The sequence below is a fragment of the Leucoraja erinacea genome, chromosome 21, assembly GCF_028641065.1.
Source record: "Leucoraja erinacea ecotype New England chromosome 21, Leri_hhj_1, whole genome shotgun sequence".
Taxonomy (NCBI): domain Eukaryota; kingdom Metazoa; phylum Chordata; class Chondrichthyes; order Rajiformes; family Rajidae; genus Leucoraja; species Leucoraja erinaceus.
The window spans coordinates 9,766,159-9,778,917 of record NC_073397.1 but is presented as its reverse complement, the minus strand read 5'-3'; the positions used below and the strand labels follow the sequence as shown (position 1 = coordinate 9,778,917).

At 41.6% G+C, this 12,759-nt stretch overlaps 1 protein-coding gene across 2 annotated transcripts in view; it reads left to right on the top strand.

Moving 5' to 3' along the window:
• Positions 1–12,759, top strand: part of slco4a1 (solute carrier organic anion transporter family, member 4A1) — a 159,937-nt gene that overhangs the window by 75,159 nt on the left and 72,019 nt on the right. Inside the window, exons 1-2 of one of the 2 annotated variants that reach the window (XM_055652091.1) lie at positions 1,614–2,244; positions 7,775–7,928. The gene's annotated coding sequence lies outside the window, so the exon portion shown is untranslated. Of the gene's footprint in view, positions 1–1,613; positions 2,245–7,774; positions 7,929–12,759 lie in introns of those variants that run through there. The other variant, XM_055652092.1, reaches the window with a different exon arrangement.

Genomic DNA, 12,759 nt, shown 5'->3' with positions numbered 1-12,759 from the left:
GATCCACAATTCCGTGTCCCTCACCATCTTCCAGTCCCGCCTCAAGACCCATCTCTTCACCTCTGCCTACCCTTAGCCCCACGTCCCCCTCCCTTTTCATCTGTGCTTGAATTGCCTCATATTGTGTTTTGAATTGAATTCTATCTTTAATTTGTGTACTAGTCATGTCTCTACTATTTATTTCATTCCCCTTACATGTTTTTCCTCTACTTGCTAAATTTTTGTAAGGTGTCCTTGAGACTCTTGAAAGGCGCCCATAAATAAAATTTATTATTATTATTATTATTATTATGAACAACGTAGACAGTTAGAGCGGCTTTCCCAGAATGGAGATGGCAAACGAGTATAGCTTAAGGACACATGAGGAAAGTTTAAATGAGATGTCCAGGACAAGGTGTTTTTAATACGTGGAATGTTGGGTGCCTGGAACGCATTGCCTGGGGTGGTGGTGGAAACAAATACGATTGTGGTGTTTAAAAGGCTTTTGGTTGTGTACAAGAAAATGGATTAAATGAAGGCAGATGAGATTAGTTTAATTTGGTGTCATATTCAACACTGGCACTGTGGGCCAAAGGATCTGTTTCTGTGCTGCACTCTCTATGTTGTATGAGATTAGAAAGCCGCGGTGTTTTCAAGGATTTTGATGAAAAGGAGTGAAAGGATGGGTGGTTGTTTTGCCTTTTAAAAAGGTGATGACAGCAGATATGTAGGGGATGCCCACAACATCGAAAGCAGAGCACTATTAACAATATCAGCTAACGCAGGTGGGTAGAGTTAGGTTGGGCAGGGGCAGTGAAAATACAGAGAGAGGTCTCGTAGGGCAAGATGTGGTTGTAAAGGGCATGATGTGGGTGAAATAAGTTCAGGGCAGTGGGAGAGGTTTCATCCCGCTGTCCAGGGGATGAGAGGAAGCCACAGTGGTGGCAGGTTGAATGATCGTTGCAAAGTCCTTGAGTCCCTCAGCCTTTTTGATGCTCGTGTTGATGGAAGAAATGAGAGTTGAGGTGGAGAGTTACAAGTCCTGTCCCACTGTACGAGTTCATTCAAAGAGTTCTCCCGAGTTTGCCCTGATTCAAACTCGGAGATTTACGGTAATGGCCGCTCGTCGGTACTCGGGGCTCTCGTGGACATTTTTCAACATACTGAAAAATCTTCACGAGTCTTCCCAAGCTTACCGCGTTTCCCGAGTACCTGCCGTTAGCGTTACGAGCCGCTAAGAGACGTCCCCGAGCTCCGACGTACCCGCTATGTTCATCCTACGTGCTTTTCCCTTTGAGAATAGGGAAGATTCAAACAAGAGGACATGACTTCAGAATTAAGGGACAGAAGTTTAGGGGTAACATGAGGGGGAACTTCTTTACTCAGAGAGTGGTAGCGGCGTGGAATGAGCTTCCAGTGGAAGTGGTGGAGGCAGGTTCGTTGGTATCATTTAAAAATAAATTGGATAGGCATATGGATGAGAAGGGAATGGAGGGTTATGGTATGAGTGCAGGCAGGTGGGACCAAAGGAAAAAAAGTTGTGTCGGCACGGACTTGTAGGGCCGAGATGGCCTGTTTCCGTGCTGTAATTGTTATATGGTTATATGGTTACCACGAGTTTGATTTTTTTTTAATTTTGGGAGAGCACTTGAACAAACTTGTACAGTGGGACAGGGCCATAATGGTAGTCAAATCCTAGGAGGTCTTTTTTCATTCAAGACCGATTCTGGAATAGTGTGCACAGGATACTGCTATGCTCGAGACATCTGTTCATAGATGGCATATATCAGCGCTTTGTCACCCTATAGCTACATCGGTAAGGCCATGATGCCACTCATGATCTTTAACCCGGCTGACCTGGCTCATGTGTACTTTCAGATTCAGATCAGTACCTTTGGATATTAATGTGCCAGTTCTGGAAGCTTTCTATTGTAGCCCATTCAATTCTGAAGGGAAATGCTTCTTTTAAAGTGTTGAATAGTATCCCAATTTCAATCGCAATTTCATAAACAACTGGAAAGGAAAATCGCTTTGGTGTCCAAATTAAACTGGTTTTGAAGTGTATTAACGTAGATGGATTCCAAATAACCTTGTAATGATTAGCCAATCCTTGGCACTGTTTACGGAAGGAAAATACTCAAATGCTTGAATGACATTACTCCCTAAACACGTGCACTTACCCATGTCTATTTAAGACCACGAAGAGAGAAACCTGAAGTGAGTGCAATGACTTAGCAAGTCTACAGCTACTCGTTGTATGGCTCGGTGAGTAACACCACCAACCCTTTATACATAATCTGAATAGAAGTAGTAGAAGTAAAGTTGATTTAACGTGATATTATTATGTTTGCCTGCATTCTGAACTCAATTGTACAGTTCTTGTGATTTTAGCTGAACAATTAGATGTATAATCAAACAATTGCTATAATGTGAAGATGTGAAGGGTGTGAGAGGTGCTATTTTCACAGATTAGGTATTGTTTAGTATTTTGTTTTTATACAGGCATTTCTCTCATGTTTTGAGTGTTTATTATCTTGTGATATCACACTGTTATTGATTTTGGCGAGACATGTATAATTTTGATTTTGAAAAGTTTGGTGAGTTTAGGGGTGCAAGATATTGCTCCCTCCCTGAACTATATGAGCATTTTTACACATTACAGGGAACTAAACGTTTTGTGCATCTTGTATTCAGATGTGCCATGTGCATCCAGCATAGACATCTGAGATCAAAACAAGGGTGCAGAGGGACCTGATGAAAATTCAGTCCTGAAATAGTAATCTGTTTTTTCCTTCCATAGATGTAGCATTTTCTATTTCATTTCAGATTTCCTACATCTGCAACTCCTTGCTTTACAATTGCAAAGGATCATTATGTTTTTTTTTATCCAGGTTTTTCTTTGCATGGTGATTTTTAATTTTGTCCTTGCACTTATTCTCAGCATATGCTGCCTTATTACTTTATTGAAATTCTTGAGAAATTTAAAGTCCAAAGGGTGGCATGGTGGCAGAGCACCAGAGACCTGGGTTCGATCCTGACCTCGGGTGCTGTCTGTACAAGAGTTTGTAAATTCTCCCTGTGACTGCGTGGGTTTCCTCTGGGTGCTCTGGTTATCTCCCACAATCCAAGCACATGCAGGTTTGTAGGTTACACAATTCTCCAGCATCTGCAGTTCCCTCTTAAACACAGGTTTGTAGGATAATTGGCTTCTGCAAAATTGCCCATAGTGTGTAGGACATAGAACTAGTGTATGGGTGATCGATGGCTGGTTTGGACTAATTGGGCCGAAGGGTTTGTTTCCACACTCTATCTCTAAGTTAAGCACAAAGCTCCAAAATCCTGCTGCTCTGATTTTTACTTTATCTGTGGATATATCTGATGGTCCAATAGATCTAGGTCTTGTGATTCTCATCCGTGTTGAGAGGAATGTGAGCACTACTTTGCTCGCTGCTCATTTGTAAATTGGTAGCCAAATAGGCTGGTCAATTTGACGAGCCAAATCAGCAGAGGAGCGATTGGGAGTGGTGAGATGCAGGTAAAGCCAGGTACTGGGGTGGGAATATTTGTGCTAAGGTGATAACTTGGCCAGGTGTGGTCATGCTCCCATGGAGGATGAGCTAACTGGAGGAGAGTAGTCATTAATCACGGGTGCGCTTAGATAAACTAGGAAGGGTGTCGATGTTCAGAAGCAGACACGGGGAACTGCAGATGCTGGAATCTTGAGTTAAACACAAAGTGCTGGAGTAACTCAGCGGGACAGGCACATATCATGGGGGGAATGGACAAGCATCGTTTCAGGTCGGGACCCTTCTTCTGACTGGAGGGTGTTGGTACCAGGGAGATTAGGTTGGGAATGTGCATAGATGGAAGTGTGGGATGCTGTTGGGAATATCACAGTCCGAGAACTGAGATGGGGTATGCAGTAGAGGGCCCTGAGAGAGAGGCAGGTGAAGTAAAATTAATTAGTGTACCCATCTGATTTGCATCCCTTGGGCCAGCTTGATTATGCTGTGGGGGATCTCCTTAAGAAGGCAGGTACAGGATACTGAGTTGGATGATCAGTCATGATCATATTGAATGGCTGTGCAGGCTCGAAGGGCCGAATGGCCTACTCCTGCACCTATTTTCTATGTTTCTATGGAAGCATCATCTGGTTAATCTCTAAATGTGTGTTTTCCTTACTTTGGATGTTACAATATAATATATTAAAACAATGTTACTTAGTTTTTGTGAATTGTACCAAATGCCTAGACTGTAATTAACAGAGCTATATATTCTGCGACATATCTTTTAATAGAAAGAGTTTAATTCATACAGCGGAGTAGCGGTCACTCAGGAACATGAGAGGAGCACTGAGCCTCATCCTGTGGGCCTGTGTCACATTCAATCAATTCAAAGGAGGTTTGGACTTGGTCCACACAACGTTTCCCAGGTTTCTGAAACCAATGAGAACACTTTCATGTTGTCACCCACTGAGTGCGGCGTTGAGACTCCACCCTGACTCCTTCACAGGAGCTGACATTTTTAACTAGAGATGTTTAAGAAGGAACTGCAGATGCTGGAAAATCGAAGGTACACAAAAAAGCTGGAGAAACTCAGCGGGTGCAGCAGCATCTATGGAGCGAAGGAAATAGGCAACGTTTCGGCCCAAAACGTTGCCTATTTCCTTCGCTCCATAGATGCTGCTGCACCCACTGAGTTTCTCCAGCTTTTTTGTATTTTTAACTAGAGATTTAATAATATAAATAAATGAATGGGTTCAGGTCAAATTGTTTAAAGAAACTTGATTAGAAGAGCAAACAAAGTGAAATACTGAGACTATAATATACTCTAATAGCTATGTTTGCTACCTAAGAAATGGAACTGGTATAAAATTATCTTTCTGTGCTGGAGAAATTCATAAGAAGTAGTGAAATATATCGCAAGGATCGTTTAAATTTGAGTAAAGTACCACTCCAAGCTCTGTGGGACAAAGAGGAAGACAGATTCTTAGGGGAGTAAGAGGCGACCGTGGCTGACAAGGGAAGTCAAGGACAGTATAAAAATGAGTGAGAAGACGTATAACAAAGCAAAGATGAGCGGGAAGCCAGAGGATTGGGAAGATTTTAAAGATCTAAAAAGGCAATACGGGGAGAAAAGATGAAGTACGAAGGTAAGCTAGCCAAGAATATAGAGGATAGTAAAAGCTTCTTTAAGTATGTGGAGGAAAAATTAGTTAAGTCAAATGTGGGTCCCTTAAAAGAAACAGGTAAATTTATTATGGGGAACAAGAAAATGGTAGATGAGTTGAACAATTACTTTGGTTGTTCAACAATCTCCCAGGTGTACTTGGGGACAGAGGATCTAGGATGAAGGAGGAATTGAAGGAAATTCACATTTGGCAGGAAATGTTGTTGGGTAGACTGATGGGACTGAAGGCTGATAAATCCCCGGAGCCTGATGGTCTGCATCCCAGGGTATTTAAGGAAGTGACTCTAGAAATCGTGGACTCATTGGTGATCATTTTCCAATGTTCTGTAGATTCTGAATCAGTTTCTGTGAATTGTGGGGTAGCTAATATAATCCCACTTTTTAAGAAAAGAGGGAGAGAGAGAGCAGTGAATTATAGACCAGTTAGCCTGACATTGGTGGTGGGGAAGATGCTGGAGTTGATTATTAAAGATGTAATAGCGGTGCATTTGGATAGCAGTAACAGGATCGGTCCAAGTCAGCATGGAATAATGGACAAGGGAGAACCAGTGGATGTAGTGTACATGGACTTTCAGAAAGCCTTTGATAAGACCCCACATAGGAGATTAGTGGGCAAAATTAGAGCACATGGTATGGGGGTAGGGTATTAACATGGATAGAAAATTGGTTGGCAGACAGGAAACAAAGAGTAGGGATTAACGGCTCCCTTTCAGAATGGCAGGCAGTGACTAGTGGGGTACCGCAAGGCTCGGTGCTGGGACCACAGCTATTTACAATATGCATTAATGATTTAGATGAAGGAATTAAAAGTAACATTAGCAAATTTGCAGATGACACAAAGCTGGGTGGCAGTGTGAACTGTGAAGAGGATGTTGTGAGGATACAAGGTGACATGGACAGCTTGGGTGAGCTGGCAGATGCATGGTAGATGCTGTATAATATGGATAAATGTGAGGTTACCCTCTTTGCAGGCAAGAACAGGAAGGCAGATTATTATCTGAATGGTGTCAGGTTAGGAAAAGGAGAAGTGCGACGAGACCTGGGCATCCTTGTGTGTGTGCAGATTTGGTCTCCTAATTTGAGGAAGGACGTTCTTGCTATTGAGGGAGCGTAGGTTAATTCCGTGGATGGCGGGGCTGTAATATGATGCAAGAATGGAGTGACTGGGCTTATATTCACTGGAATTTAGAAGGATGAGAGGGTTTCTTATAGAAATATATAAAATTATTAAGGAATTGGACACGCAAGATGCAGGAAACATGTTCCCGATATTGGGGGAGTCCAGAACCAGGGGCCACAGTTTAGGAATAAGGGGTAGGCCATTTAGAACTGAGATGAGGAAACACTTTTTCACCCAGAGAGTTGTGAATTTGTGGAATTCTCTGCCTCACAAGGCAGTAGGGCCGATTCACTGGATGCTTTCAAAAGAGACTTAATAGAGCTCTTAAGGCTAGTGGAATCAAGGGATATGGGGGAAAAGGCAGAAACGGGGTACTGATTGTGGATGATCAGGCATGATCACATTGAATAGCTCGAAGGGCCGAATGGCTTACTCCTGCACCTATTGTCTATGTATCTATGTAGTCAGTAATTAATATCAATCAAATTTGATTTGTGCAAAGATCATTTTTTTACCCTCGTTGCCAGAGACTTACTCATCATTATGAGCAATTATTTTGGCAATAATATCTAGGCCACTCGATGTTCAGTAAATCAGCGCAGCCTAGTTTAAAGGAATACATCTGTTATTATTAAATTTAATAACTGTTAGTGATTCTTCTTTTAAGTTAGCTGATTTTCTGATGACCGTCATAATGATTGCAAATTGAGTTTTTAAGTTTATTGTCAGCCTGAAGCTGGTTTTCTCAGTGTGTTCCCGTAAAGCTCCAAGCTCATTGCACTTCAGATAGACACAATGTCCTGGAGTAACTCAGCGGGACAGGCAGCATCTCTAAATAGAAGGAACTTGAGACGTTTCAGGTCGAGACCCTTCTTCAGACTTCAGGATCTCGATGCGAAACGTCACCAATTCCTTTCCAGAAATGCTGCCTGTCCCGCTGAGTTACTCAACATTATGGTTATATCTGAGGTGTAAACCAGCATCTGCAGTTCCTTCCTACTCATTGCACTTCATAATCTATTAGCAACCCAGCGGAATGAACATTGGATTTTCCAATTTGAGATAACACTCCCCTCCCTTTCCAGTGTGTTGCATGTGCACACGTCTCTCGCTCTCCCTGTTGTGCACCCATTTCTCCCACTATCCTGTCCCTTTCAACCCATATCCCTCCCACTGACTTTACATTTCGCACCTTCGTCTCTCTCTATATGACACCCTTTTATCTCCTCTTCACCTCTAGCCCTTGTTCACCCATCCTGTATCCACCTGTCACTTGCCACGCTTTATCCCAGCCCCACCTCTTTTGCAGCTTTCTCTCCCCCTACCATAATTACTCTGATAAAAGATCCTGACCCAAACATTGCCTGTCCATTCCATTCACGGACGCTGCCTGACCTACTGAGTTACTCCAACCCTTTGTGTTTCACTCAATACTGTTTCCATCTACCAGTAAAAGCTGTTTCTCCTTCTCTCCTTTTCCTTCAGGATTCTCTCCTCATTCACTGAAGACATTTTCCGGAATCTTGGCTGTAAGAACCCTTGGATTGCAGCATCCTTCTGATGCGAGTTCATTAGGGGTGTCAGGACAGAACAGGCTGGTTGTCAACAAAAATCTCTGGACTGCGGATCAGAAGCTTAGGTATTTTTTTACATTTTCTATTGTTTTCATCAAAACAACATTTATATTCATGATCTTTATTCATTTGTTTTGTATATATTTTCAATTTAATTGCAATATACTGGTGAAAAGGACAATGATGCAATACAAACTTCTGCAGTTACAGTATATGGTGCCTTTTATGACCTGTCTCTCAAAACTATTTTGCACACACTGAAATGTACTTTTATTACTGCTTGCAACACTGGAAACATGAGCCAATTTTACTCTCTGTGGCAATATTATGTTCTGATAAATTATTGCTGAGGTTTTATGAAGGAAAGTTTTGTGCAAGAAACCAGAGATAACTTCCCTTCCCTCCTTTGGTGGGAATAATGTATCATCGAACCTTTCCCATCCACCTTGAATCAAGAAAATGTCCTTCAAACAGTGCACATCTGAGCCCAGCACTTCCACCATGTTTCTGCACTTCAGCCTCAGTATTAATGTTGTCTTTAAAGATTTATGCAAGGGCTAGAATCCACAGTCTCCTTGCTTTTATTACCACCATCTGAGATGTGATTGAAAATAAAAATTGTCCCCCACTATCATGGCTGGATAAATTTTCGCTGTTAAAAGACCGATCTCTCCAAGCCTCCTTTAAGTCTGTTTATCTTTATGCGGCAAGTCTTTATAGTTTATAAATTGCACACAGAAGATGTTCCAATACATTGGCCAAATTATATCGACTGTTACTGTATAAATTTACAAAATACTATAGCCTGTGGAATAAGACTGGGCAGATCGCCCTTTGATCAGCCGGTGACATGTCCATCTTTTAGTTAAATTCTTTAAAAGGACTTTGGAGTTTTTCAGTGTTTTCAATGCCAGTGAGCATTAATTAATTGTCTGAACACATTTTTCAATCGCTAACACTTTATTAATCTCAGAGGTGCATCTATGAGATTATCTGTAATAGTGGCACACTTAACATAGAACAGTACAGCACAGGAATATATATGCCCTTCAGCCCACAACATCTATGCCAAACATGATGACACGCCCAACTCTTACCCACCTGAACAGAACCCATATTCTTCCATTCCCTGAATATCCATGTGCTCATTCAAAGGACTAATATGCCACTAATGTATCAGCTTCAACTACTACTTTGGGGTATATCAAATTAAACGTACATTTCCTGAGCCAGATGACCTAAAATATGCAGTTTAATCTATGAAATTAAGAAAATATACTTGAAACCACAAATCCTATAATCATCAGTAATTACAATATAAAACATATGGCTGCACTGAATTTTTGTAATAATAAACAATTACAGAACTTTAATTGGGTGGATAGACACAAAATACTGGAATAACTCAGGCAGCATCTCTGGAGAGAAGGAATGGGTGACGCTTCATGTCAATATCTTCTTCAGTGTGGGTGTGTATGGTGGGTAGGCGTACCATTGTGCTGCTGCTGTCAGATGAAGGAACTTGGAAGAAATCTAAACTGCTGGAGACAAGTTAAACAAAGCTCTATAGTGAGACACTACCAACACTGTCCTTAAATTCACCAACTGTGCCACTATTGTTGGACAGATAATGAGTCAGAGTATTGGAGGGAGATTAATAATCTGATTGAATGGTAGCAGTACAATAATCTTGCTCTCAACATTAGCACGACTGAGGATCTGATTGTTGACTTCAGAGAAGGGAAGGCCAAGGGCCCTTGGTGGTGAGATGGCGGTGGAGAGAGTCAACAGGTTCAAATTGCTGGACATACACATCTCTAATGATCTGTACTAAACCCAACACATTGATGCAATCATAAAGAAAGCTCACCAATGCCACAACTTCCTCAGAAGTTTGAGAAAATATAACATGTCACCAAATACTCCTTTGAACTTCTGAAAGTATAGAGTGGCGAGCAACTCGACTGGCTCAAACATTCAACAATGAAGGAGCCTGCAGAATATCTGGGCATTGCCCAGTTCATCACGGGTACTAATCTCCTCACCAATGAAGGGATCTGCGGGAAGTATTGCCACAAGAAGGCAGCTAATATCATCAAAGACCCACACCACCCTGGCCACACTCTCTTCTTGCTGTGTCTGTGCAGTTCAAAGATCAAGCCCCAAGTCATTAGCAATAAAACAACGGGCCCAGCACTCAACATCTGCTGTGATCACTACCCTCCCAGAGGGTTCTGAGATTCAAACTACTCAAGCAGTTACCTCAAACTATTGGAGAGATACTGCCAACACTTTCTCTGCAAAACCCTCCAAATTTACTGGAAAGATATGCAAACCAAAGTCATTGTCAAGACCTTTCTTCAATCTGAAGAAGGGTCTCGACCCGAAACGTCACCCATTCCTTCTCTCCAGAGATGCTGACTATCCCGCTGAGTTACTCCAACATTTTGTGTCTATCTTCGATTTAAACCTGCATCTGCAGTTCTTTCCTACAAAGTCATTATCAACTCCCTTCCCAACATCCTTACAGCCCTAATGTTTCTCAACTGGCTTTTGGCCAGCTTAATTGGCATCAGATTCCTTAAATAAACACACTATTCCAATTTCTGGCACTGGAAGAAATTCCAAGAGGACATTGTCTTGGAATAAAGGGCATTGGGCATGCTTAAATTTAATAAATGCTAAATGGGTTTCGGAAATCTATCTAAAGATACTGAACGTATAATTTGGTTATGTATTAATGTTACCACATCAACTCTCTCGTAGAAGATTAATCTCCCAGAATGAAATGGGTTTTGTGAAATGAATCTGTGTCCTTTTGTATGACCAGTCGATCTAGAGGTATAATTGTCATGGCTTGTCAAGCCTGTTATCAGGTTGTAAGGCCATACCTCTCATGTGCTACGCCTTAAAAACTCTTGAATGCTGTTCTGAGTGCCCTTCACTGTGTCCAGTCCAAGAGAAAAAAAGCATATTTACGAAGTTGTTTAATAAACACCACACCACACAAACTGCAAGCCAGGGAGACTAACAGTAATGTAAACAGAAAATGGTAGTAACACACAGACAACATTTGAGTTTAGTTTATTGTCGCGTGTACAAAGGTAAAGTGAAAAGCTTTTGTTGCGTGCTAATCAGTCAGCATAAATACAATACATGATTACAATTGAGCCATCCATAGTGCACAGATACATGATAAAAGGGAATAATGTGAATGACGTTTAGTGCAAGTCCAGTAAAATACGATCAAAGATAGTCCAAGGGTCTCCAATGAGGTAGATAGTAGCTCAGGACTGCTCTCTAGTTATCGGTAGGATGGTTCAGTTGCCTGAGGACAGCAGAGAAGAAGCTGTCCCTGAATCTGGAGGTGTGCGTTTTGACACTTCTATATCTGTTGCCTGATGGGAGAGGGGAGAAGAGGGCGTGCCTGGGGTGTTGTCCTTCTTGGTTATGCTGTTGCATTTGTGGGGGAAAAGAAAACATTAATACTTTAGGTAAAAAAAAAACTTTCATCAAACCTGCCTTCAGACTTTTACTTGAGATTTGCAGCATTTGCATTTTTTTTTCTGGTTTAATTTTAAATGACAGGTTCCTGAACTTGGTTTTTAAAAAATCAGCAGATATTGTATCCCACCGATTGGATTTTTACAGGTTTAAAATGAAAATGGTTCATAATTTCAACTGTTTTGAAAGTAATAAAAAAATTATAACTTGTAGACTGTGCTTCTTGCTTTCCTTGCTCTCTTCCAGAGTATATTTTGTTTGACAATGTTCTCCGTGATGAAGTGCTCTGTCAAGCTTAAAGCTGAGATTCATCAAGCAGCCTCCTCCAAAATGGTTGATGGAAATCTGCCTTCTGCAGATGAGGATCAGGAGACAGAGACAAAGGATCAGGGCAAGGAGGACACTTCTGCCAAGCCAATAAATCCTGGGTTTTCAATGTGGGGTGTTTGCTTTCCCCAGGAGGGAACAATGATTTATTTGTTGAATTATTTATTTAAATGAGTGGTGATGCTGGCATTGAGAAGGAATATATTGTGCTGAGGAGCCATAGCCAAAATCAATCTGGTGCAGGGAGGAATGTATGATGCTTTATTGTCATTTGACTTGATAGGTATTTGGAAAGGTTTCTGATTCATGTGATTTTGGGCCTAGCTTAGGGACAAAAGGGACATGCTCAAATTAAAGAGGCATAGTGTTATGCAGTACTTTAAAAGGCCCTTCGGCCCAACTTGTCCATGCTGACCAGGATGCCCATCTCAGCCGGTCCCATTTGCCATCATCCCTCTAATCCTTTCCAATCGATGTACCAGCTGCAACCTGGGAGTTCTCTGGCTGCTCATTCCATGTAAGCACCACCCTCTGTCTGAAGGAATTGCTCCTCTGGTCTCTTTTAATTGTTTTCTCATTTACATGTTTTCTTAAACCTTATACCTTTTCTTGCACCTTAAACCCATGATATCTAGTTTTCTACCCCACTTTCCTGGGGCAAAAGACCATGGACATTCACCTTTTACATGCCCCTCATGATTTTATTCACCACAAGATCACCCTTTAGTCTTCTAGCTCCATGAATAAAGTCTGAGAAAGTCCAAACATTCCATTTAATTAAAGCCCACGTGTCTTGGCAACATTCTTGTAAATCTTCTTTGCATTCTTTGCAGCTTAATGAAGTCTTTCCTGTAGCTAGGTAACCGAACTATATAACAATAATCCAGGTGTGGCCTCATCAATGACGTGTTGCACTTAATATGCCATATACTCAATGTGCTGACTGATTAAGTCCTGCCAGCCAAATGTCTTCACTACCCTGTCTACCAGTGACCCAGCTTTTAGGGAACCATGTACTTGCACTCTTGGGCCCTCCTTTTCTGCAACACTCCCCAGGGCTCTACT